Raw genomic sequence first — 27,726 nt, forward strand, 5'->3', positions numbered from 1 at the left:
AGTGTCATATTCTAACCATCTTAACGTTTTAACATGTGAATAATTAACAGTCTGAAGTTGAACAATTGCCAGCTTGTAAAAGGTCTGATTGAAAGCAGCATTTATCATCTGCCAAATGAACACAGCTCATTAGGTCAACAATTTTTAATTAATGGCTTTCTGGTAATCTAACATATTTTTAGCATCATGGCTTTAAAAGCTTGTAGTTGCTGTTGATTTTATATTTAATCTGCACAATAATTAAAAACTGTGCCTAAGCTTAAAGGATTTTCATAGCACTTGAATAACTGTTAGAAAGGATATGTCATTTCATTCAATTTCATTTTGGTACCTTTAGAAATTTTGTCCCAGCTCTCCCAGCAACCATGGCAGTAAACATGTGGGGGGAGGGAGAGACTTATTTAAATGGTCCTTCCCATGTCAAAAGCTTCCCTCCCATTGAAAAGCAGACAAAAACATTCTAGTCTAGTTTTCTGATTGCACAGTCATCCTATTTGGCATTTTTGTCTAACTATCAAGTCCTTACCAAGGACCTAGGATAGGCAGATGTGGATGTTTGATGGTATTACAGATATTGTCGCAGGATGGAAGCAGTTCCTAGTAAGGCCACCTCTTGCAATTGACTAATGATGAATTTGTCAATGCCAATAGTGTTCAAGTGGTGCTCCAGTTGTTTTGTGATTGCACCCAAGGCACCTATTACTATTGGCACTATTAGTGCTATTGCTGCTATTATTATTATTATTATTATTATTATTATTATTATTATTATTATTATTATTATTATTATTATTCAGGAAAATTGAAGATTGTTGAACATGAGTGTCAGCTCTATGAGGTAAACCATGCAGAAAACATGACCAAATAAGCTAATGCTGCTTGATAGTAAAGTTAGGGTAAGGGTTAAACAAAATCTTGCAAGTCTGAAAGTATATTTTTCCCCCATCCCCGGTCTTTTTTTCAGCCCAAGAAAGTAAAGAGGGTCTCTTTCACTGGCCCATTCCTGCTGCAGACTAAGCTGCATTTTTCCTGACTGTTCCCTTTTTGCCCTGTCTCCCAAGGTCATCCCCACATACTATTATGATCAGAAATGCCCCATCAGGCTACCTGAATACTTTAGATGGTGTGTGTGTGTGTGGGGGTTCCATTTAGATCTTTGTGAATTCTGGAAATTGGAGCTTCAGTACAACTGGAGGACTTTAGAAAAAACATAAAAACAAGGCAGGTAAAACACATATGATTAAGATATCTAGGAAAATATTAATACATTCGCATCAAGAATTGGTCAAAATCCTGCCTGATAAAAAGAATCTTTACCAAAGTTAGTGAGTGTAAAAAAAACATTATTATACATATTTTTATGGAATCTGTTGTGTGGGGTAGGAGTGGGCTTCTGATGTCCTTCAGGCTTGTCTTCCAGCAATAATCTTCTGGATTATAGTCATACTATAATCTGTTGCAAAAATTATTATATTAAGAATCCAACTAAAGCAACCCCATACAAAAATAATTGCAACAGATCATGAGGAAAGAATTCAATAACAAATAAATGGATGATTGGTGTGTAAATCATCACAGAACTGGTTGATAGCGGAAAACCACACAGAGAATGCTAGACTTCTTATACCAAAATCAGAACTAGTGTCCTCCAAAGGAATAATTTTATGTTTTCGTTCTTTCTAGATTTATAATCTGTGATGTTATAACTGTTATGTTGACCCAATGAGACAATACTGAGCTGGACTGGGATTTTGATGCTTAAATACAGCTTTGCTGCAGACAGAATGAGGCATATACACCCATGCAGCTTTTGTCGTGGTGGTGTGTGTGTGATGGAGGTGTGGAGGTGGGGCTAGGCTTTAATGATACGGATTCATAATTTATCAATAGAGTGTGTAAGTGATCATTTGCAATTTTAGGTGCACAGTTTCCTTTTGAAGCTCCCACATTAATGTTAATAGGAACAGTGCTTACATTAAAAGGAGACCATCCCCCTTGGGTGTTTAACAACTGATTTATCGAGGACTTAAACTGCATTGTGAATGTGACTTCTTTTACTTACCAAGATGACTTTTTTATGTTTCTTTTATTTCAGCTGCAGAGCAAAAAGAAAAAATGAAAGTGGAGAAGCAAATTCTTAATAATCTGAGAAACCATGATTTAAATCTAGCTTTGTATTAAACTAAAAATAGGTCAATAACCAAACTATATAGAGCCATATAGCTACAGAAGGTGCAGCTGCTCAGTTTATTGTTTTTCCCTCTTTAGCTTTGAAATCTTCCTCCTCCCCATATTATGTTGAAATGAATTTTGAATCTCTTCTCAGTTCCATATTTTCAGTCAAATACATTTTTAAATAACTATCAGAAAATTTTTTTCCTGACTCTTCTTTGGAATTCGTCAATTTAACTTCATTTGCAACATTAAATATGGCCTTCAGTATTGCAATAGCAGATATGGAACAGAAAGGGAGCTCCAAATGCTGCCTTCCACTCCTGCCCAAGAGTTATTTTAGATAGCAATTCAAGTTGCAAAATCCACTAGGCAAAATAGTTTTTTGTAGTAACACTACAGTATTAAAAGAGGGTGCAATGGCTCAGTGGTTAAAGATGCTGAAGTTGTCAGCTGAAAAGCTGACAGCCAGGTTCAAGACCCAAGGACAGCGCAACAGGTTGCGCTCCTGCTACCTGCTCCAGCTCCTGCCCCCCTACCAGTTCGAAAGCATGCAAATGTGAGTAGATAAATAGGTACCACTTTAGTGGAAAGGTAACAGTGTTCTGTGCACCTTGTCGTATAGTCATGCTGGCCACATGACCATGGAAATGTCTTCTGACAATGCTGACTCACTTGGCTAAGATGAGCACTGCCCCTAAAGTCAGACACAATGACAGGAGAAATCTTCACCTTTACCTTAATAGCACTATTAGATCCAACCAAGGTTAAGGTTTTCAAGAAGACTGCACAAATAAGATCTAGATGAAAACTACGTAAAGCTGGATGTAATAAAGCATTGTTTCAATCCTGCATGGGACTGAATCTAGGAAGTTCTTAGTGTCCACAACATAAGAATAGACTTACCTGTGCAGGTGCTTCCCAGTGTAAACATGCAGTTGTTTATCTTCTTGCCCTCTTTTGCTCCCTAAAAAAGAAATCTCAGATCTCAGTAATTCTCTCTAAAAAAAATAGATTCCACAGATTTTAAGCTAGATTACCTAAATCACTAGAAGGATTACTTCAAGAAATATTGGAACTTTTCAGGAGTTCTTCCATTGTGTAACTACATTCCATATTTTTGTTGCTTTGCCTATAACTATCCCTTCAGTTGAATGTATCTTCAGCTTTTGAAGCACACAAACAACTCTCACCATTCAGCAATGGAAAAGAGCTGATAAATGCCTTGCTATCATTTATGGCGTGACACCATAGCAAGGATAGAATATCTCTCCTTGACAATGAGTTCATTTTAGTTGTCACTAATATTGGAAGGCTCTGAGCCGATCCCGCCTCCCCGAAAGCCTACCTAGAAAATAAACCAAATACAGTATCAAATGTATACAAAAGAAAAGCAATGGAAAGAAAATGTTGAAAAACATGTACTTACCCAGTTCAACAAGCCCACAGTTCCTTCTTTTCTTGATGGAATAACCATATCTTTGCAGATAGTCCTCAATTTATGACCACAACTGAGCCCAAAGTTTCTGTTGCTAAGCGAGACACATGTTAAGTGAGTTTTGCCCAATGTTATGAACTTTTTGCCATTGAATCACTGCAGTTGTTGAGTTAGTAACATGGTTGTTAAGTGAAACTGGCTTCCCCATTGACCTTCTTGTCAGAAGGTTGCAAAAGGGTCATGTGACCCTGGGATGCTCCAACCATCATAAATATGAGTCAGTTGCCAAACATTTGAATTTTGATCATGTGACCATGTCCATGCTGCCATCTCCTATGATGAAGGACAGAATACCACCCAGATAGCAAGAAAAAGAAAAGACTGGATCTTTGGGAATTAGAGAGGATATTTTTTCAAGGGTGGGGGAGGGAATTACAGAGAATCCAAACTATTCAGTAAGCACAGCTAAATAACTGATTCCTCTGAACCAGTGAGTAGATAAAATCTCTGACTTGGTAAATTAGGAAACTCAGCAAAAAAAAGGACAATGGCAATTTCATAACAATCTATAGGACAAGCTCTTTCTGGGACATCTGGAAAACCAGATTTAGCCATTGGCTGCTTAAGAAATTTTCCAAAAAAGTCAAGATATCTTTGAGCTTGGATGTAACTCTTACTAAGAAAAATGAAGATAACATCTGTTTTGAAATTTTACAGTTGAAGCCATTTGTTGGATATAAAATAAATGAATGAATGAATCTTTTAGACATTAAGCTGAGAATCAGGATTGGGATTGCGGAGGGGGGGCATTGTGAGGAGTTTAAAAGTGGTGGGCATCAAGCAATACTGGTTTCTCCTATTCTTCCCACCATAGCCCTTCACTACCAGCTACTTTTTCCCACACAAGATAAGATAAGTGCAGGACACAAAGATGTGGAGAGGAATAGTCAGTGGTGTTGATAGATTGACCCATATTTCCTTTACTTTTTCTTATCTCCTGCCTTTAATTTCATTGTCTTACTATTTCTTACTCCTTTTCTATGCTTTGCATAACACAGTTTCTCCCAAAAGAGAATTTCATGATGGGTACTTTAAACGGAATTTGGAAACAGATGAATTATCATATTATGAGGAGCAACATTAAAGTCCCAATTAATAATCTGTCATTCAGTTTCAAACTACTTGCAGTTTCTGGGACATTTTCAAAGGCAGGGTCTTATATCCCAGACTCTAGTAATCCACAGCTGCATGCAACCTAGGGTGTTAAGTATTATTATTGATTTTTAAAAATGCTCCAAGTGCACATCAATGATTTGTTCAGTTGCAAGCTAAATCTTTACCTCCAGAGAATGTTGGAGAATGTTGGAGAATGTTGGAGAAGATTGAGTTTAACATTCAGTGAAAAATCATATATATATTGTCCAAAATGTATACCAGAGAAGTGAAAGTAGCTAAATTAATATTAACCCAATATAACTTTGCAATATATGCTCTAATACTCAGTATATGCTCTTATACTCAATTAGGGAATTATATATTTCAAAGCTCTGGACAATGTCTTGTCATTACAGAATGTCACTAGTTTAGTGGATCCTTCTTCCTCTTTTTATTTATTTTATTTTTATTTATTATTTTATTTATCAAACTGGTATGTTGCCCATCTCTCCAAGGCGACTCTTATCTTGCAACAAAGAAAATAACCAGTGCATTTGAAAATATCTTCTCTTACTGGAAGTTTACATGATCCATTATGTACCAGTTTCTATAATTTTTACTTGCTAAACGCAAGATATAAAGTATTACCTACTCTTGTTCATGTATACCAAAGACAGGAATATATGCAGTGTGACTGTGATAAATATATGGTAGTGGCCTGACCCAGGCACATTCAACCTCACAATCACAATATTGTATTAATGATAAAGTTTGGAAGTGGCAGAGGTGGCTGGGTGTTGGAAAATAGGCTTCAAAAAAGCTGGGTAATTTCCTACAACACACTGGAGCATTTGGTATTCATCTCTGTAAGTTTCTGTGCTAGTTCCTACATTCCCAGCAAAAGAGAAATGTATTCTTTCCATTTAATCATGCAAGAGGCAGAGTGGTCAGAATGCGCTGTACAATGAATTATGCATTTCAGCCCACCTGGGAGTCGATATTTACCATATCACACTGAAATCCATTATGTAGAACAAACATTCTATTTATACAACAAGTTGCAGAACTATTCATTTGACTAGCTCCAGGTTGGAAGACAAGGCAATGGCACATCCCACTGCCTGCAAAGAAATTTTATATTGCAGCATCATTTTCTCAGAGCACAGGACAATGTAGTTATTTCAAACAACAAATGGACATGTTCTAATTACAGACAGTGACTGACAGGACACTGTTTTCCTGGGAAAGCGCATATTAGGCTAGGAGTGCTTAGTCCATCATTTTCATAGCTGGCAGAAAGGCTGGGTATAAATCTGACAAACAAATGAGTGATGGTAGAAAGAAACTACTAGAAGACTACAATGCAATGATTGTGTTGCCAAAGTTTTTTCAGTACCATAGCATTATATTGTTGTAATAATCACAATTTCCACTTTTCTTATCAATGGAATAACATCAATATGAAAAAAAATAATTGCCACTTATAAAGCTAACAGGCAGCAGAAGCAAGGTAGAGAACAGAAATCTGAAATCTCATTAGCTCCTGGCTTATTGCTGTCAATAAGCCTAGAATTTAATTAATCATGAAGTGTTAATACCACTTTACAATGCCTCGGTAAGGCCACACTTGGATTACTGTATCCAGTTTTGGTCACCACGATGTAAAAAAGATGTTGAGACTCTAGAAAGAGTACAGAGAAGAGCAACAAAGATGATCAGTGGACTGGAACCTAAACCATATAAAAAACGGTTGCTGGGTACGTCTAGTTTAATGAAGAGAAGGGCAAGGGGTAACATGATAGCTGTGTTCCAATATCTCAGGGGCTGCCATGAAGAAGAGGGAGTTAAGCTATTCTCCAAAGCACCTGAAGGCAGGACAAGAAGCAACAGATGGAAACTAATCAAAGAGAGAAGCAACCTAGGAGAAACAGAACAATTAACCAGTGGAACAACATGCCTCCAGAAACTGTGAATGCTCCAACACTGGAAGTTTTTAAGAAGAGACTGGACAACTATTTGTCTGAAATGGTATAGGGTTTCCTGCCTGAGCAGGAGGTTGGACTAGAAGACCTCCAAGATCCCTTCCAACTACTACTACTACTACTACTACTACTACTATTATTATTATTATTACTACTACTACTATTGATCATCGCACAGTCAGCCAGATGTTCAGACTGGATTAGGCATTTTTGTCTACCTATTGAGTCCTTACCAAGGACCTGGGATAGGCAGATGTGGATGTTTGATGATATTACAGATATCGTCGCAGGATGGAAGCAATTTCTAGTATTATTATAATATTAGCATATTATTATTATTATTATTATTATTATTATTATTATTATTATTATTATTATTATTATTATTATTATTGCTGTTGTTGTTACTGTTATTGTTATTAATCTGTTAATCATTAAATAATCTGAATAATTTGAAAATGTCATAGTTTTGGGAGCAGGGTTCTAAGCACATGAAGAAACATATATACTTGGCTGTTTCAGAAGGAAATATGTCTGAGATTTTCTATTTCTATCATTGACAGATGCTTTCATTATTTTGGGGGCTGAGGGAGGGGGGAATCAGAAAATGGTAGGGATTGCTTATTACCACCCAAAATTATTCACAAAATGATTTATTGCCTTTTAAGGATTTGGAGGTTTCTTCATTTTCTCTTAAAGTTTATTGGCAATAGAAAGCAAACCAAACAAGTCATGTTCATAGGTATAGAAGAATCAAATTCACAATAAAATTACAATATAAACCTGGATGAGCAGAAGCCTAGTTTAATATACAATAGGATTGGTTAATGTTAATTCTCAGTATGAAAAATAATCTTAAATTTATTTAAAATTTTATGGTACAGATTTGTCCAAAGAAAATAAGATGTTCTCTGAACCCTGGAGGAACAAGATAGCTATGCACATCTATACCCCATTGTTGATTTGCCTTAGACAATGGCAGTCTTTACCCAATGAAAGTGTTCAGTAGGGTAGAGTGGATCAGCTAGGTATTTCCCACTTGTCTTCACTCATTTTGTATGTTATTGCTACTGCAGATCCTTTATTGTTTTCATTAATAAAATCCATGATACTTTCAGCCATCCATGTCACCTTTCCAGTGTGTGGATAACAAATTGTACAGAATGTCAAATCCCCGGTCTGTGTTAGATAGATAGATAGATAGATAGATAGATAGATAGATAGATAGATAGATGGAATCAATAAAGGAATAAAAATGCCAACTCCAGTCTAAACATCTGGATGACTCTGCAATCAATAATAATAATAATAATAATAATAATAATAATAATAATAATAATAATAATAATAATGATGATGATGATGATGATGATGATGATGAAGAAGAAGAAGAAGAAGAAGAAGAAGAAGAAGAAGAAGAAGAAGAAGAAGAAGAAGAAGAAGAAGAAGAAGAAGAAGAAGAAGAAGAAGAAGAAGAAGAAGAAGAAGAAGAAGTCTGGATAATAGACATGTCAGTACCTGGAGATAGCAAAAAGAGATAGCAAGATGAGAAAGAACTGGAGAAGCAAAATACAAAGACTAGCAAAATAGAAATAGAACAATTGTGGCAAAAGAAAACAAAGGTAGTACCAATAATAATAGTCTCCTTGGGTGCAATCCACAAACAACAGAGCATCGTTTGAATTCTATCAGCATGGACAAAATCACCATCAATCAATTGTAAAAGGCAGTTTTACCTGGAACTCTTTATATCCTGTGACAATACCTTTAACGCCATCAAATTTCAACATCTCTTTATCCCAGGGCCTTGGGAAGGATTTGATAGGTGGATAAAAAAGCCAAATTCAGTCTGAACATCTGGCTGACTATGTGATGAACCATAACTCAGACATTACCTCAATATCAGATGTTACCTTAATAATCTTAGATCCTTGGTTCCAACTTGAATTATTAAGGTTCTATCAGGCTATGAATTTAACTGTAGATTACCAATAACAACAACAACAATAATCCAATAGCAGCCACAGACTAATTTCATGAAGTGTAAAATAAATCAACAAGGCAATCAAGTGATAGACAAGTGGATAATACTGATTTAATATATATGATCTCTGCCCTCTATAAATGCCTATTAATGTTGATTTGGTTCAGCTAGCTTCAAGCAGGTGCATTCATGATGAAGAGTGACAGCCAAGGCAAAAAGGATGGAAGCGTTTGGAAAACAAATGCTATTCTTGGCATATTCACAAAACACTAATTGGTTAACAAGCTGGAGCTCGTGCAATGCCAGTCACAGGGCTTTATTTTCCAGGAGCAGTGTGCTTGATACATAAGTCCCAGCAGCAGTAATAAGCTGAGAAGTTCACTCACCTATGACAGTATTCCCCCAAATGCTCATGTCCTTTTTCCAGTTAATATTTGACAAGATTATGAACAAAAATGCATTTCATTCATACTTTATAGTAGTCTTTCACTTGACTGATAATTTAAATTTTCTCTCAAATAACGTTCTTTCTCTCTTTCTCTGTATGCATATGTGTGTGTGGGTTTAACTCAAGAGAGATATTTAAGTGCAGATTCCTAATTTATATTCCATTAACAGAAATTGTTCAATCTTCAAAATATACAAGCGCTTTGGGGATTATGTTCACAATGTAATTTTTGCTAAAACAGACATACCGACCAGCCCTCAGTCAAACAGCAATTCCCAACTTAATTTTCAGACAGTTCTTGCTATAAAAGAGAGAACATACTGAGTAACGTGTATCAGCTGAACACCTAATGAACACTTGCCCACATGCTACAGATGAAATTTAGCTCTTTCAGGCTTGTGTAACTCTAGCAGGTAAATTAGTACAGGTAATCCTCAATTTACAACTACAATTGGGACCAGAATTTCTGTTGCTAAGCAAGGTGCTCAGTTTTACAACCTTTTTGTCATGGTTGTTAAGTAAATGCTGCAGTTAAGTGGTTGTTAAACAAACCCCTACACTGCCTTCACTTGTTGGAAGATGGCTGGGAAGGCCACAAATGGTGATCCCATGAGGCTGAAATCATTATAAATACATGCCAGTTACCAAGCACCCAAATTTTTGATCACATGGCAAGCAAATGCTGCAACAGTCATCAATGCAAGGACTGGTTTAATACTTTCAGTGGGATTGTAACTTCAAACAGTCACTAAATGAATGGTGGTCTGTCAAGGACTACCTGTACTTAAAGAGAATTTCTGCTATGTAATCCTGCAATACCAGGAGAAGATATACAGACTATTAAAGATACATGCCAACGTCAATACCAAGTGATATTTAATATTCTATATTTAAGCCAAATATTGAAAGCAAAATTTTAGGAAATGAACTCTATAAAGTTTGGGTGCTTTCTAATTCAATGAAGTGAAGGTTTATCATGTTACAGGGACTTTGTGGACATTATTTATTTATTTATTTATTATTTGGATTTATATACCGCCCCTCTCCCGAAGGACTCGGGGCGGTGTACAGGGCAATTAAAACACTATATACAACACATAATATACACAAATTAAAATAAATTAAACCAAGTAGCCCTAAACAATAAAACACGTTCTAAAATTTAAAATCTAAAATCTAAAACCCCAATCCCTCAGTCCAGGTCGGCAAGTTCAAATAACCAAGACTTCAGGTCACGGCGAAAAGAGTGAAGGTCGGGAGCCATCCGGAGCTCAACAGGAAGCTGGTTCCAGAGGGCAGGTGCACCCACAGAGAACGCTCTCCCCCTGGGGGCCACCAGTCGACATTCCCTGACCAACGGCACCCTGAGGAGGCCCTCTCTATGGGAGCGCACAGGACGATGGGAAGTTAACGCCGGCAAAAGGTACTCCCATAAATAATCTGGGCCCATGCCATTTAGGGCTTTATAGGTCATCACCAGCACCTTGAATCTCACCCGGAAGACAACTGGAAGCCAATGCAGCTCGCGGAGCAGAGGTGTTACATGGGAGTATCAGGAGACCCCCATCACAACTCGCGCGGCTGCATTCTGCACCAACTGGAACCTCCGAGTGGTATTCAAGGGCAGCCCCATGTAGAGAGCGTTGCAGTAGTCTATCACGAGCGCATCCAAGTCATAGGACATAATCTCGTGAATTTTGTTTCTTCTTTATGAGCACAGAAAAATTTTATTTCCAGACATGGAGAAAGCTGCTAAAATCCCTCTTCTCCAACTTTTTTTTTTAAAGGAAAGCTGTAGGGCAGGCATGTCAAACCCGCAACGTCACGTGACATCGTGTGACGTATCACGACTTTTTCCCCATTGCTGGCAATGGGGTGGGTGCGGTTTCAGCATGATGCTGGCAGTTTGACATGCCTGCTGTAGGGTAAGCAATGGGCATGCTTGATTTATGTGTATTTAGCCAATCATTAACTCTCCTACTGGCTATGTGAGTAAGCTACAAAGGTGGCTTAGGTTATATGTATACATTAAAACTTCTATAATTCATACTTTTATGCCATATTTTGTGTCTCTCTTTTTCAAACTTCCTTCCTTTATAAAAACTTACTGGGATTACTCTTGCTAGAAGTCTAAATGACTTCTCGTAAAAAACTTTGAAAGTAGGCCAAAAGCTGTTTGAATTTAGGTTAGGATTCAGGCTACAATCCCTGATGTCTAGCAAATGAGTTTCCTAGAAAGGTGGTCTTCCTAATCTGACTGCAAATCCATTGTATTGATCCAGGTTTCTTCCTTTCTTCCCATTACTTAAGTTTCCTGGACCACCTTGCAAAATCTTCATATTAGTTTCAGAATGCAAGAATTACAGAATGAGAATTTTTACAGCAAAGAGTTCTGTTGAAAGATACTTATAACATCACAGTCATGTTAATGTTGTGTGCACTACAAATGATTTTGAAAAGTTTCTCTCTTTCTTTTAGAATTTGTACCAATTAGAAGTCATCTATAGAGTATTTAACTATGGCTATTAATATGGAATAAGGGACACGGTGGCTCAGTGAGTTAGGACGCTGAGCTTGTCGATCAGAAGGTCGGCAGTTTGGCGGGTCGAATCCCGAGTGCCACATAACAGAGTGAGCGCCTGTTACTCGTCCCAGCTTCTGCCAACCTAGCAGTTCGAAAGCACGCAAAAATGCAAGTAGAAAAATAGGGACCACTACGGTGGGAAGGTAACAGCGTTCCGTGCGCCTTTGGCGTCTAATCATGCCAGCCACATGACCACGGAGATGTCCTTGGAGAAGCGCTGGCTCTTCGGCTTTGAAACGGAGATGAGCACCGGCCCCTAGAGTCGGAAACGACTAGCACGCATGTGCGGGGGAACCTTTACCTTTTTATTAATATGGAATTACATTAAATGTCACCAAAAGAAGAGAATATTTGTAGCTCAAGGTTGAATTGTGGAATACTTGGTGCTCTCTGAGCTTGGTGGTTTTCTTGCAGACATTTCATTACCCAGCTAGGTAACATAATCAATGCTCACACATGAAATGTATTTATGAACAGAATAAAAACATTTTGGAAGTTCATTAAAATATTTTTTAAATACCCCTCTCTCTCTCCCTCAGAGTTATCTAAGGCTTTCTAAGAAACATCATACAGACTGTGTCATATGTAAAAGAACAAAGGAAAACAAAACTGAAAAGAGTTTTTCTTTTTACAATATACTTGCCAGACTAAATGATTTGTTCACAAGGATTACAAATCAGTCATACTTTCCTCTTTAGGGTATTTCTAGCAAGCTAAAATTAAGTGCAAAGAGATCAGCTGATGAAATGCTTTTCATTTCAAATGAACTGTAAAATGTTTACATATACTAAAAAAAATGTTTAGAAATCCCTGGTCACACTTGGACTTGAGATCTCACAGGATTTGAACTTATCTTGTTTTCACTGTGTAGTGTACAACATGTAGAGGTACAGGCTTAGCCAAAGACTAAAAAGCGAAAAATATCCTCTTTCCTACCATTATAAAAAAAGACCCAAATCACAGTAAAAATAGATAGAAATAGATGTTTACATTATTTAAAATTGATACAATCGCAAATAAAAAACTACATTTATCTAAGTTCTGCCCTGAAAAATTGCCATTACAAAATTGTACAGATAATATAGATTTCATTATCTGACCTGTTTTGATCTCTAGCAAAGTAAGCTAATTTTACAAGCAGTATTAATTGCTTTGATTTGTTATTACAGTTGATTAACAAAAAAAAATTCCTTCATTTGAACAGGACTTTTCCACGCATGATGAACCTCTCATCCAGTCTGAGATTTGATCACTCTTTACCTGGAGAGCAGGGGATAAGAAAAACGAATGGGAGATTCATCTTCCTAATCAGGTGATGCCCCATAATTTTATTCATACACTCTAATGATGATCAATAGTTTAGCGTGATGTCAAATTTCTTTCACTTCTTCAGTTACATCCCAAACAGAAAAACTCTGCAAGGAACATAAAGAAAGAAGGAACAACTGTTAAAAAGGCACTGCCTAAATCTTTCTACTTTACTTTACTAATATCATATGATCCCTCTTTCTCTTTTTTTGTTCCCCTTCCCTAGAGCAGACATTTTTCATAATAGGAACGGGCTCCAATGTTTTGTTTTATACGATATTTAAAAGGTCTCTGTAAGAAAGAGCAGCCTTATGAGAGATTCCTTGTTGCAAATATCTTTCTAGGCCTTAAAGACGATCCCTATCATTACACTTGTCTCCAAGCTAGGAAGCATTAACAAAGTTATTCTCTTTCATTCTTTATTTCACTGAAGTGCTGGTAAATGGAAGTGGCACATGGCATGTGTGAATACTGACAGTATAAAATTTAAGTAAATGTCAGGTCAATTCAGACAAAAAAAAATATCTCTCGGGCTACAAATTAGTGATGAACTAGAATAAAAGCTGCCCCAGGTGCTTAGAACTGTTGATGTCACTGAATTTCTCAGTGTATTAAAAGTTGAGCAGAAGTTTTGGATTGGATGGAACATAGTTGAACTTTTCAGTTATCCCCTTAAAATGTTAGAGATAATTAAAGAAGAGAGCAATACACGTTTAAAGATGTTAAGGTGACTGTATCAAGCTTGGGAAAAGAAATGCTCTAGTCCATGGGTGTCAAACTTGATCACATCACGTGACATATCGTAATGTTTTTGCCTTGGCAGAGCCGGGGTGGGCGTGTCCTGCGTGTGACTCATTTGGCCCCTGGGCCACCAGTTTGACACCTGCTTTAATCAGTGTAGCATTCAATGGAAAAAAAATTCTTAATACATAGAAATGGCCTTACATCTGTGGTATCAGGGCTCAACTTCTCATGCCTCCTGAAGCTGCCAGGAAAGGTAATCCTTCAGTTTCAGGTTAGATATCATTAATATGTTGATGATAGCTAGTTGTACATCTTGATCCCATTCTGATCACTGTTGTTGAAGTCTTGTCACAGCATCTGGAGTCTGTGATGATCTGTACGGGGAGGAGCAAGCTCAAGTTCACTCCTGATAAGGGCAAGAAGCTGTGGAATTTTTGGACAACCTGGGTCTGGTTCCATCTTCAATGGGGTGCATTTCCCACTTAGGAATGATATGCACTTTGGAGGTCTTCCTAGAAGCCCAGCTTCTTCTGTGATAGCTATGGCCAATGAGATCCCTACACCAATTCATCTACTGTACCAATTGTCTCCCTGTCTAGACAAAGATGCCCTTGAGACAGCATGCAACTTACAAAGTACCCACCCACACTCCCCAATGTCCACCTGTGACACTCCCCCATGCCTCCATACTCTTTACCTAGGACTCCCACCTTTTGCCACTTAACTCTTCTAACTCCAATTAGAACTGAGGAAGCTTCTTGGATGCAAAGTGAAACATTTTCAAAGCAAAAACCTAAAAAGTCCAATTACCTTTTGGGAAAAGCACCTTTGGGATAAGCAAGAAAAACTGCTGTTGTTCAATTGCCTGAAAGTTTTGTCTTCTCATTTGCTCCCAAATGTTTCTGGCTATCTTTTCTTCTTGAGGATTGTCACACTCAGCAAGAAATCTTATTCTGTCCTTCTTGATTGCATTGCTCAAGGGATGTCATGATGGATTTTTACTTGGAATATCCAGATCAAATTATGGTTACTATTTTTTTTTACTTTATTGTATTGCCTTTCCTCACTACCTTTTGAGACAATTCTTTGCTTGCATTTCTTTTTAGTCATGGCTTCTTACCTACAGGTTGGTCTGTCATCAAGAAGTATGGTATCTATACAGGCTTTATTGCTTTTGATGGATTAATTTTGATTTGTCTATGAACTTGTCAGTCATTTCCAGGAGCTTGGTTTTTGTTTCTGTAGGACTTGTGTACCTGTTTCTATTATTTTCTTATCTCTCCGAGTTATTCTCCACTGACCTTCCTGTTTCTGGTTTTTGTCAGCCTTACTCTGGCCTTGTTTCAGACTTTTCACTCATTGTTTCTCTTATGCACTAAATTAGAACTATTAGGTAGTCCTCAACTTAGAACAGTGCATTAAGTGACAGTTCCAAGTTACAATGGCAGTAAAAATGTGACTTAGGACCATTTTTCACACTTATGAGCGCTGCAGCATCCTGGTGGTCAAAATTCAGCTGCTTGGCAACTGACTCTATTTAAGTCCCAGGGTCATGTGATCTCTCTTTGTAATCTTCTGACAAGCAGAGTCAATTGGGATGCCAGATTCACTTAACAGCCATCTCACTAACTTAACAACAGCAGTGATTCACTTAAGAACTGTGACAAGAAAGGTCATAAAATGGGGGGGAAACTCAGCAACAGAAACTTTGGGCTCAATTGTGGTCATAAATTGAGGTCTACCTGTAGCTTAATCTAAATTTCCATATTATACAGAGTTTAACCTAAATTAAATGCAACATATGCTACTTCAGGATTGTGCAATTATAGTACGCAGGATAGGTTAAAAGCACAACTGTACACCACCTTCAATACAGTTTGTCCCTATATGTGAGTTATCTAGTTAATTAATTACAAACCCTTGAGTTAAGAACAGCCAGTTGGTAAACTTCAACAATTTTTTACCAACTTGACCTACCTCTGCATCTCTTCCAAGGGCATTCTGACCTGGCCCTTCTACTTCAGCCACCCCACCAAGCACAATTATTGCTTGAAATCAGGCATTGTTCCCTGGGTAACCGGGGAATCTCATGAAACAACACCCCAGATGTTAGCCCTCTACATGCTAGCAGAACTGAAAGATCTAGAGACTTCTAATGCATCTGAAACAGAAAGTCTGCATCTCCTGTGTCCTAGAATGACATAATCTCAGATGCTAACATCGTATTTGAGACATGAAGAGGAACAATACATATATCTGAACAGAAAATTTCACACTTCGGTGCCTTTAACACCATGAGGATGTTACCCAGAACATAATAAATATGGGGCTAAGATACTACTGTATCAACAGCCATATAAACTTGTTGAAGATGTGCACTGACTGCAAAGATAAAATCTGTATACGATTAAAACACTTGCGTCTGTTTGTTTGCACCTTCAACTAGACAAAATTGGAACATATAGGGGAGCAATAATTGATCCAAGATAACTCAAATGGGCTAGTTTATAGTATGCCAGCCCCAATGACATCTATGGGAATGAAATTTGGGAAAGCTGTGGCTGTTTTAGTATCACCACACTTTCCAATTACACTTCCCAGAAACCCATAGATTGCATGATGCAAGGGAATATGGAGGGGTGTATCTCCATTCATTTCTTCCCCCCTCCCACTTTCTTTCCCACATCCCTCTGACCACTGTACCCAATTGGTTAGTACTAAGGCCTAGTGATTGAGTGGCTATTGGATGCTTTGGAACTAAGGGTAAAATTTGAAATCTCTTAACAGTGGTGACTGGTGAGGGAAGGATGAGGGAATGACTGGACTGCCTGTTGGTGAGTTAGGGCTGGCTAGGGGGCATCAGAAATCCACAGCTGAGCCTTCTTCTTTTTCCTGGAGAAAGGGGGCCTTTGGGGACATGCTGGAATGGGGACTGAGGGTGCAATTTTCTTTGCAGTCTGGGGGTCCCTTTGTTTCTCCTCCCCCAGTAAAGTGACAGGCAGTTCCACAGGGCAGCAAAGGAGGAGGAGGCTTCATTGCAGCTCTCCTGAGGGTCATAAATGGAAGGAAAATGGTGCAAGTTTATATTATACATAGAAAGAAGAATGACCAAACTGATCATGAGTTCTTTAGTAAATAATAATACGGAAAAACGTTTAGATTTTTTTGGAGGTACAATTCATGTTTGAATATTCCCTTTCTTTGTATTAATAAAAAGAGATTTGTTAAAAGATTTCACTGAGTTCTCCTGTAGTTAAAATTTCCTTGTGCCTCATTTCCCCTTAAGGTCAGTCTATGTCTTTATTTTAAAGTCTTTTTACTTGGAATGACGTGCTTTCAAAAGAAGGGAAAAAAGGAGCAAAATTTGCTATTTGGATCTGTTCATCATTCAGCGACATTACTTATCAAACACATTAACCTATTTAGTACTTTTTTGATTGATCCTGTAATTATGAAAATTTGTTTAAAGTTGTTATACTACCTCCTTATTTGACACAATATGGCACAATTTTGTTAAAATATTGAAAACCAAATAAGACAACTGCAGCTGGTAACGTTTCAAAGAGATATCCCCTTTAAGATGAAATCAATCCTGTTTCAAGTTTATTCCCCTGCTTTATGATGGAGGCTCTAGGGGTATATTTTGCTGAAAAAAATGTCTTTTTGATTTTTGAGAAAGTCTTTCGATTAATATGCAGCTGTCATGGCCAGGCAAATCTAGATCTCCTTTCATGTGGCTCCCCTTTCCTGAGGCTGCAGCTACTGTCTACCTCTGCTGGAGAAGCACCCGTTCATTTGCAACCAGAGCCTTTCCAAACAGGTCATCACGAAAGGATTCATCAACTCATATTCATTTGAAACGTGTCACCTGAGCCCTATTTACCTTAAGTGAATCCACCGCATTTGCTTACAAGGTTCAACATTAATCCTTTAGCAGGGATTTCAGCTCATTTTAAATGCAATGTTATGCCTGGGCGGGAAACCAAATGCAAAGTATATTTCATCCCTTTTATCCTTTGTATTATTGTTATTTCAAACATATCTTTTGAAAACACATTTAACTTGCAGACCATATACAGTTTTCTTTCTAGGGGCATACCACTGAATAAATAAGCACTGATGGCTGTACGTGGTGTTTACATTTATATACTCTACCGATTTTTCCTACAATTTGGAAACACACACATAATACACCCAGGCTGAGGAAAATGGTGAGTTCCCCATATAGTGAGAATAAGGGCAAAACAACCAGGGTTTCTCTTCTTTGGGAGAAGAAGGCACCAAATATGCTCTGTTTCGACCATTCTGTAATATTTATTTCCTAGATTCAGTACAGTTGTACAGTTTGGCCATTTCAAAAACTTAACAGTGGATTATTTTATTTGTTATATGAAGCCGTACATCAACCCTTTGGGGCTTAAGACCCCTGCTATTCTTCCACTGAGTGAGTTTCAGGAAGGGTATTTAGGAAGTGGTCAGGATATTATTAAAGATTATTTTATTTGCGAGCGGGAGAGGGGTGGGCACTTTGGTGTATTGGTTAATGCAGGGGTGTCAAACTAAATTTCACTGAGGGCCGCATCAGCATTGTGGTTGCCCTCAGGGGGCTGGGTGGGTGTGGTCTGGGTGGGCATGGCCTACTGGGTGGGCGTGGCTAGAGTGCGTATGGCCTACTGGGTGGGCATGGCCAGCTCTATATCGTTCGCATCAAGGGTGCCTATGGGGGCCTAGGCAGGAGTGGGACAGATCTGGGTCTCTGGCAGAAGGAGGGTTTCTGGGCCAGGGCCAAGGCAGTGGGGGCCGTTCCCTCACTGTTTCCAGGATGGCTTTGCGGGCCGCATGAAACCACTTCGCGGGCCGTATCCGGCTCCCGGGCCTTGTGTTTGACGTGTCTGGGTTAATGCATCAAGCTAGAAACCCCGGGACTGTGAGTTCAGGTCTCGACTTAGACAGAAAACCAGCTGCATGACTTTGGGCCAGTAATTTTCTCTGTGCCCTGGGAGGGAAGCAAGGCCAAACCACTTGTGAAAAACCTTGCCAAGAAAACTGCAGGGATTAGTCCAGGCAGCCACTAGGAATCAACACTGACTTGAAGACATGTATATGTGGGCACACAAACATATCTATGTATAAAAAAATATATGTATGGAAATGTCTTTGTGTACATATACATACATACACACACACAAAAACATACATCTATATATACTGTATATATAAATATACTTTACATAAATATAATGTACATATATGTATATGCATACACAAACCCACAATCACACACATATAGTACCTATACATGCAAACATATATGTATGTAAATATATGTGTGTCCAGAACAGCATAGGCAGAACAATGTAAAAAAAATACACTCAAACTGACTCAGTGACCTAACCTCTTTCTTTTTTAATACTTCTAGCAATTTCCAGCAATAAGGATTATTCTTTTAACCAAGGTACTATGGTACTAACTTAGGTCTAAATTAGGAACATGTAATTTTGCAGCAATACTCCCAATTCATCAGCTTACTATTGGTGCAGATTCTAGAAATTGTAGATTACAACATCTGGAGAACACAGGTTTCCTCAAAGCATGGGATTCAAATGAAATGGGAAATAATGGGACAATACCCTCCCCCCATTTTTCAGGAGTACACAAGAATTTGTAGGTTTATTTGGATGATCAAATGCATGCAGATGTTGGTTGTCATTCATAGCATATGCAATGCTTTCTTCCCCTAATATATAGCAGAAGGATACAATCTCTTCATAAAATTCAAGATCATCATTGAATTACTACTAGTTAATATGTAATTCTTTTTATATTTCTTATCAAGGGAACTGTCCCTTTTTTGTTTTTGTAAGATGACTTTGAACTGGTCTCTGAAATGCTTATTTAACACTGAATTTTTAAAAATGTTTTATTGATTTTTAAGAATTACAATCTTTAGTGCTTAGTAAACAATGTTTTGTCTGGGCTCACATATTTAACATTAACTTCTTCAATATAAATCTGTTCAGTACTGCACAGTCCAGTATTTTTTCCCTGATCCTCCTTTCTTCCCCATGTTTTTTCCACTTTCCCCTCATTATGTTATGTTATGTTATGCTTTTAATTTTCCTTGTAAACCGCCCTGAGTCCTACGGGAATAGGGCGGTATATAAATTTAATAAAATAAAATAAATAAAATAAATTACACAGTTACAATTTTTGCTGATATTGATGTATACAAAGTTAGATATAAATATTCTCGTCATATTTTACTAATATTATACAAATAACAATAATATCAATTCATAAATTAATATCCTGTTTTTCATGCTCTATTAAGGTTTGACTTCCCATCAGTATTTGAAATATCTTTGTCAGTTTGATTTTCTCAATATTAATTACATTTATAAGAGTTCTATTCATGCCAGCCATTCTCTTATTTTCATATTTCCCATTTCAAAAAAAATACTATTTTAATTCTAAATCGTATCTTTCATTATAGAAGTCTAATTATATCTAAGGGTCATCCGTTCTTTTAATCATATTCAAACAAATATAATGCCCCTCTAATCGGTCAAATCTTCTGTTTTTTAAATCTAACTCTTGCTTTCTTTCTTTGCCAAGTAGCTTTCCAAGCCAAGGCAATTAAGTTGCCGAAGAATTTTCTTTCTATTTTTGTAAAAGTCGCTTGGCATGAGGAACACAGCTGACAGCTCTATATTCCATTTTTTAAAATCTTCCATATCATCAGGTATATTTTGCAGACCTATTTTCATTGTTATGGCTAAGTCTTGCAGTATTTTATTTATATATGGTAGTTTATATTTCCCTTCTTTTATCTTTTCTGTCTCTAGGTCTATTTCCTCTGCTTCATCTTCTGATTTCTGGTTTATTTGTTCACACTTTGTACTCATCTGGGAATTTTCTGGTTGTAGATTTAATTTTGAGATTTGCTCATTTATATTATCTAAATTATTTTTAGTCTCATTATGGTTTATTTTTGTGTCCTCTTTGTGCATGACAATTGTTTGGTGAATTAGTTGTAGCATAGAGTATATTTCCTTTCCTTTTTCTTGAGGCATCATTCATGGAGATTCTCTAGTATCACCAATCTTAATAAGAGTAGAACAAAGTTTCATCTAATTTTCTGGTCTTTATGCGTAGCCTTTATAATCCAATAGGTTCCAAAATGTGGGTCCAGTCTTAAAAGCAATATTTTATAGTGATCTTTTGTCTCAGGTGTCCAAGAATTGTCGGTCAGGCAAGGTTGTAATCCACAATGTTCAAAGTGTTCAAAATGTTCAACCATCCTGAAAACAGCTCAAAAGTCTCTCCCAACCAGACATAGTCAAAAGTCAATTTTTTCTTTCTCACCCAATAGTTCTTGAGATTAAAAGTCCAAGTTCAGTAAGTGTTTATAGTCCAAGAAGGTCAGGGTGATAAGTATGCGGCATGCCAAAATATTTTCCTTTATTGCCAACTGTTCTCAATTAAGCTAGGAGTCACCAAGCAGCCAGGAAGCTAGTTGTAGTGCTATACTCAAATCCACCACTAGATGTCATTCAAAATCCATTTTCCACTCTTAAGACAAAGGATTGATTTGTTATATTTCACCTCAATGGTTGTTGTTTTTTTTCCAAAGAGAAAATCTTAACAATTATCTCAGTTCTCAAATTTATCAAAATTGTAGCTTTATGTTACTTCCACTTCAGTATTATGTATTTCTATCCCCCATAAAAGAAATTAAAACGCCACTTCTGTTCACTTTCAGAGGGGTTTTTTTTGCATCTTGGGAGCCTTTCCCAGGAAATTCAGTTGTAAAATAATAAAGAAAGGATCAATATTCTCACCTAGTTCCAAACATGCTGTTTACGATCTGCTAATTAGGGCTTTTCTTCTTCAGTTGTCAGCAGCTAATGGCTGGCCACAGGAATGTAGCCAGTCTTTCCCCTGCCAGTTTGGAGGGCTTTCCTCTGATTGAACGGAAAGACCATGCATCTTTTGACTTATTGTATATATGTAAAGCATATATTTTAGGGGCATATTTTAAAATAGCTGTTTGTGGTACCATTTGCTGAAAAAATATTTCCTCTGTTGCCAAATAGCATGTACCATTAGTCATTACTATAGGCAGAAAGAGCTGGGACTGTACGCAGATTCCATTCTGCATAAAGATTTAAGCCATTGCTTTTACTATTACTTTGGTCTCATTCTTTGCTCTTTTTCTGATATGGGGAATATCCCTGAAAACAAATAAGGAGAATTTCTTTAAATATATTAACATAATATATAATAATAGAAAAGGGAAGTATTTGTTGTTGTTGTTAGCTGCGAAGTCGTGTCCAACCCATCGCAAACCTATGGACAATGTTCCTCCTGGCCTTCCTGTCCTCTACCATCTGCTGGAGTCCATTTAAGCTCACGCCTACTGCTTCAGTGACTCCATCCAGCCACCTCATTCTCTGTCATCCCCTTCTTCTCTTGCCCTCAATCTTTCCCAGCATTAGGCTCTTCTCCAGTGAGTCCTTCCTTCTCATTAGGTGGCCAAAGTATTTGAGTTTTAGCTTTAGGATCTGGCCTTCTAAAGAGCAGTCAGGGTTGATCTCCTCTAGGACTGACTGGTTTGATTGCCTTGCAGTCCAAGGGACTTGCAGGAGTCTTCTCCAGCACCATAGTTCAAAGGCCTCAATTCTTTGGCGCTCAGCCTTTTTTATGGTCCAACTTTCACTGCCATACATTGCAACTGGGAAGACCATAGCCTTGACTATATGCACTTTTGTTGACAGGGTGATGTCTCTGCTTTTTAGTGTGCTGTCTAGATTTGCCATGGCTTTCCTCCCGAGGAGCAAGCGTCTTTTAATTTCTTGGCTACAGTCCCCATCTGCAGTGATCTTGGAGCCCAGGAAAATAAAATCTGTCACTACCTCCATTTCTTCCCCATCTATTTGCCAGAAATTGAGAGGGCCGGATGCCATGATCTTGGTTTTTTTTAATGCTAAGTTTCAACCCAAGTTTTGCACTCTCCTTCTTCACCTGCAACAAGAGGCTCTTTAGTTCCTCTTTACTTTCTGATTCACCCATCAGTGATTCAATCATCCATCAGTGATTCAATGAGCCAATGGATTTGGCTCAGCCCAGCTAATGACCTAAAAATCATAATTTGTCATCTATTTGTCCATGTTGTATATACTGTATACTGTTAGCATTACCATTTATGAATGTTATCCTTGGCTATGGTTCAGGGCTGTCAGCTTTTTGTAATGTAATGTGTTAATTTTGATCTCTGACCTGTGGCTGGATGAAGTACTAATCACATGCAAGTAGTGTTTATAATGTTGTGCATACATATTATGAGTTGTTGTGCTGCTTATTAAGACAGAAGGAATTATAGTACTCTACTGTTAACAAGGCGTTAAAGATATTCCTGTGGGTTTCAAAGAGCATGTTCCAGCAACATCAAGCACATTGTTTTCCAATATTCCTTTGAAAAGATTGCACTTCCTAATAGCTCTAAACAATGTACAATGTAAAAGGATTTTCATTTATTTCATACAATAGATAAACGTGTCATTTAATTAATTTTAACTAAAGAGGAAGGATCAGCATTCACTAACCATCTTTCCTTTGGGGATGGGCATGAAAAATCCTTGTTTTATTCAATACAGCAGAGAGGAAAAAAGACTTAGTAAGATATCACTTGCCCTGGGAGAAAAATATTTCAGTTTGTATAAGTTGTTAGTGTGCCATAGTTCTTAAAGATATGAAGGAGGAGGAGGTTCAAAGGCAAAGTGGCATAGTAATTAGAGCATTGAACTAAAATTACAAGAAAGCAATGTGCTCATTGCTAAGAATTCTGGAAGCTGAAGTCCAGAAATCTGGACAGTGCTATGGGGAAAATCAATTAGAGAATCTGGATTCCAATTTCTTTAGATAACCTTTAGCCAGGGTCCAATTTTCATTCTAATTTAGCATTCTAACTTGTATCATTTGTACAAGATTCCAGCCATTTTTTAACTTTCCAATTTTTATTAAACTAATACAATGTTACTAAAGGATGTCTTGAATCATATCTGTGCTCTAGCAGTTGTACATTGCATGGAACTTGAGTTAGGTTTCAGTATTATGTAAAAAGAGCATATATGGAAGGACAGACAGTTTCCAGGTTAAGAATAAGTTCTGTTTCTAAGTCTCTCTTTATACAGTGCTCACAAACCAGGATGTATTACTAAAAATGGGGGACAATGTTCTCCTTGCTTGGATCGATGAACTGCTGAAGCTGTGTAATGTTTTCATAAACCACTAAAAAGTGGCTGTATAAAAAGGGAGTGGCTTTAGCAGTTCATTGGCCCTGGTGGCACAGTGGTTAGAATGCAGTGTTGTGGACAAACTCTGCTCACAGCCTGGAGTTCAGTCCTGACAAGGCTCCAGGGCTCCTTCCATCTTTCCAAAGTTGCTAAAATGAGGCCTCAAACTGTTGGGGGCAATATGCTGACATTGTAAACCACCCAGATAGTGCTGTACAGTCCTATAAGGTGGTATATACAGCAAGCCTAAGTGCTGTTGCTGTTGTTACTGAGGAAGGAGAATGCTGTCCACCATTTTTAGCAATAGACAGTAGAAGTATGAGTCATTCATAATTTGAACATTCTTAACCTGGGCATTGCCCATAATTGAATGAGAAAATTTCTAAATACTGAAGATATTATTTACTTGGTATAAATGTGGATGTGGCGATATAGATGAGATATTTGTTTCCATGTAGCTATCAAGAGATTTTATGTTCCCTTTATCTTACTAGTGCTGAATAGATCTTATTTCCCACCTGCATTTCAATAGGTAAAAAAGTTCAAATCAGAAATTCCTGAATGCATCTTTCAGTTTGAAAATCTATTGCAAAGAAATTATATTTAAGTGAAGAACTCTGAAGAACTCTGTATTATAACAAAACATATACAGCTTCACCGAAACATTATTTCCTCCTATTTTACAAGCAATGCAAAGTATTGCAATGTTTATATACATACATAGATAATCCATATTACACTGAATTATAAACTAGCCTAACACACTTGAGTTTCTATCATCTGTTAAAATATAAAACAATGACAATGAAGATTAGCAAATGTTTACCTGGCCAGATTCAATGTGTGTGTGAACCCAATTCCCACTGAAGAGGATCCCACTTCCTCTGGGGTAACTGGTTACACTGAAAAAACATCTTCACTTAAGATTTTCCCCCAGAACATTCAGCCACCATCTTCTTTTCAGTAACTTTAAGCCATTATTCTATATCCTGCTCACTGGAATGAAAGAGAGCTGAATCTGACCTTCTACTTGTGATGTTTACTCAGGTTTTTAAAGAGTGCTCTGATATCCTCCTGAATCTTCTTGCCAGAAGACTAAACATGCCCAGCATTTCCAAACTTTCTTCATGGGACTTAATTTCTAAGGCTTTGATCAAAGACTTCTTAGTGGTTCCTCTCTGAATTCTCCTTAACTGTGGTACTCAGAACTGAGCTCATCACAGGCTTTGACCAATGAAAATTAATGTCAATCTAATAGTTCCGTGATTTGGAATTTATATTTCTGTCATGCAACCTATAATTTGATTTGTGTTTTTATAGCCACACTAAACTGCTGACTCACCTTCAGTTTGCAATCAGCTACTTTTCCAAGATAATTTTTACAAGTGCTATTGCCAAAGCAAGTGTCCCCCAACCTATACTCACACATTTAATTTTTGTTTTCTAAATGCTTAACTTTGCATTTATATCAATTAAATTATATTGCATTATTTTTAACCTGTTCATACAGCAACTTATAATTTTGTCTTCTAGAATGTTAAAAGATAGATGTTCCTCACTTTCATCTTACCTATACTACTTTGAGTATCAATTTCTTCTAACAGCTAATAAATAGCAAACATTTTGCTTATTAGAAAACTGCAAATTGTAACAAAGAAAACAAGAAAGTCCAGTTGCCTCATGAAAAAGCATCTTTGAGATAACTATGACCTGGATGACTGAGAATCTCCATAGACATACTAACTTGGTTTGCTTCAACAGTGTTTGAGTTTTGATGAAAGTTATATGGCATTCTCAAAAGGTTTGACACACAAGTACTTCCTCTTCATTTTATGCAGATTTATTAGCATAACAGCAATATATTCATTTTATCCACTTGATTATATTTTCCTTAGCTAAGATAAAGTTTTGACCTTCTTTCCAAGATGGCTGCTACCTCTTCAAAAGGATTCTCTCTATATTTTGTAGTTCTTTTGGGTCATATCTGCAAATGAGATACTTGGTAACTTGGCCAAGACCATTAGGGTATCTTCCTATATCCATTAATTTTCTCCTGTTTAAACCTCCATAATATTACCGATACATAAATGCCATTATTCATTTTTCATCATGAGGAATTATTCATCCCTGATAATAAAAAATATCAAATAATTTAGAATGTTAGCCCTAATAGTGCATTCTAATAAATTAGAGCAGCCAAAACATTGAAAGAAACAATCTTTGTAGGTTAAACAATGTTAACATAACAGTGGCAACAAACAGAAAGTAGGAGTAGACTTGCCCTGAACCTTACATTGTAGAAAGTCCACCCTGAGGAATAGTGACAATTGATGTCTTTTATTAGAAATCTAGTTTTCCCATGTGCATCTTCTTGAATCCAGGTGTCTTCTGATGATTCCCTTGGAATTAAGATGGGTTATGACCAAGATAAATCTTTCAACAAAGGTCTTGCATTGCTAACTTTGCTATCCTTTTCATATTCTCAGCCTTTTACTCACTGTCAGTATAAGAAATGTTTTTATCTCATTCATGCTGGCTTTATGAGATTTTAACATACATCCTTGTTAAAATGAATGCTTTCAAATAATTTTTTAACCATTTACTATTTGGTCCCACTTCTCAGGCATGGGAATAGTAATATATAATGTCTAGAAATACATAAGGCAAAGATAGGCATTAGGAACTTAATTCTGTCTATATAAAACCCGAGACCTTTCTCACATAAAATCTTGAAATAATGCTCTATTGTTGTGTGTTTCTAACGAGTATATTATATGTAAACTACATAGCTGTCTTCCAGCGTGCAACTCTATTCTCTGATAAAAATGTCCAATTTTATAGCTGAAGTTTTATATAAAGACTGTGTTGTAATAAAGGTTGTGTTTATTTTTCCTCCATTTTAAGAAAACCCTCTTTTGAAAAAAAAGACAATGCTTAGAAATGTTTACAGCACGCATAGCAACCTAATACCCAGCAGCCTGGAGGAATCTGTAGCCTTGGCTTACTCGTCCCAGTAGAATCCATTTTTATATTATGGAAATTTCTGCAGACCTTAGGCTATGAGTATTGAACAACTTTCACCTTTTGTGGCTTCTCACTGACCTACGGAGCAATATAGGGGATTGTGAACATAAAAGAATAATTGACAACCATTATATTATTCCATGAGATTGCTTACCTATGTGGTAAGGAAAAAACATTCAAATTTACAATTAATTAGGAGTATGTTATTGAAGATAAACCTTTAGTGCATTAGAGAGGGTCAGAAAAATGAATATACTTTCTCTGTCAATTCTTATTTTGATCTTTCTCAGCAAACAATGTTTTGGTTCCGCATTAATACCACAATCTCATTTGCAATGTTTTTGTTTACCACAAAGTTATTTTTATGGTCAGGCCAACTATTTCTGTAGGCAAGCTTACATTATAGATAATATTGTATATGGATGATATATTTTCTACTTGAGCCCAAAATATAAGCTTTCCAAAGCTTCTTTATATGGTCTTTCACCTATTAATGGAAGATGGTATTTTCAGAATAGTAATTATTTTCTTCATTTTTTTATATTATTAAATCTGTCATGTGAACTATGAATTCAGGCCAGCCTAAGGAAGT

The sequence above is a fragment of the Vipera berus genome, assembly GCF_964194415.1.
Source record: "Vipera berus genome assembly, chromosome: 5".
NCBI lineage: Eukaryota > Metazoa > Chordata > Lepidosauria > Squamata > Viperidae > Vipera > Vipera berus.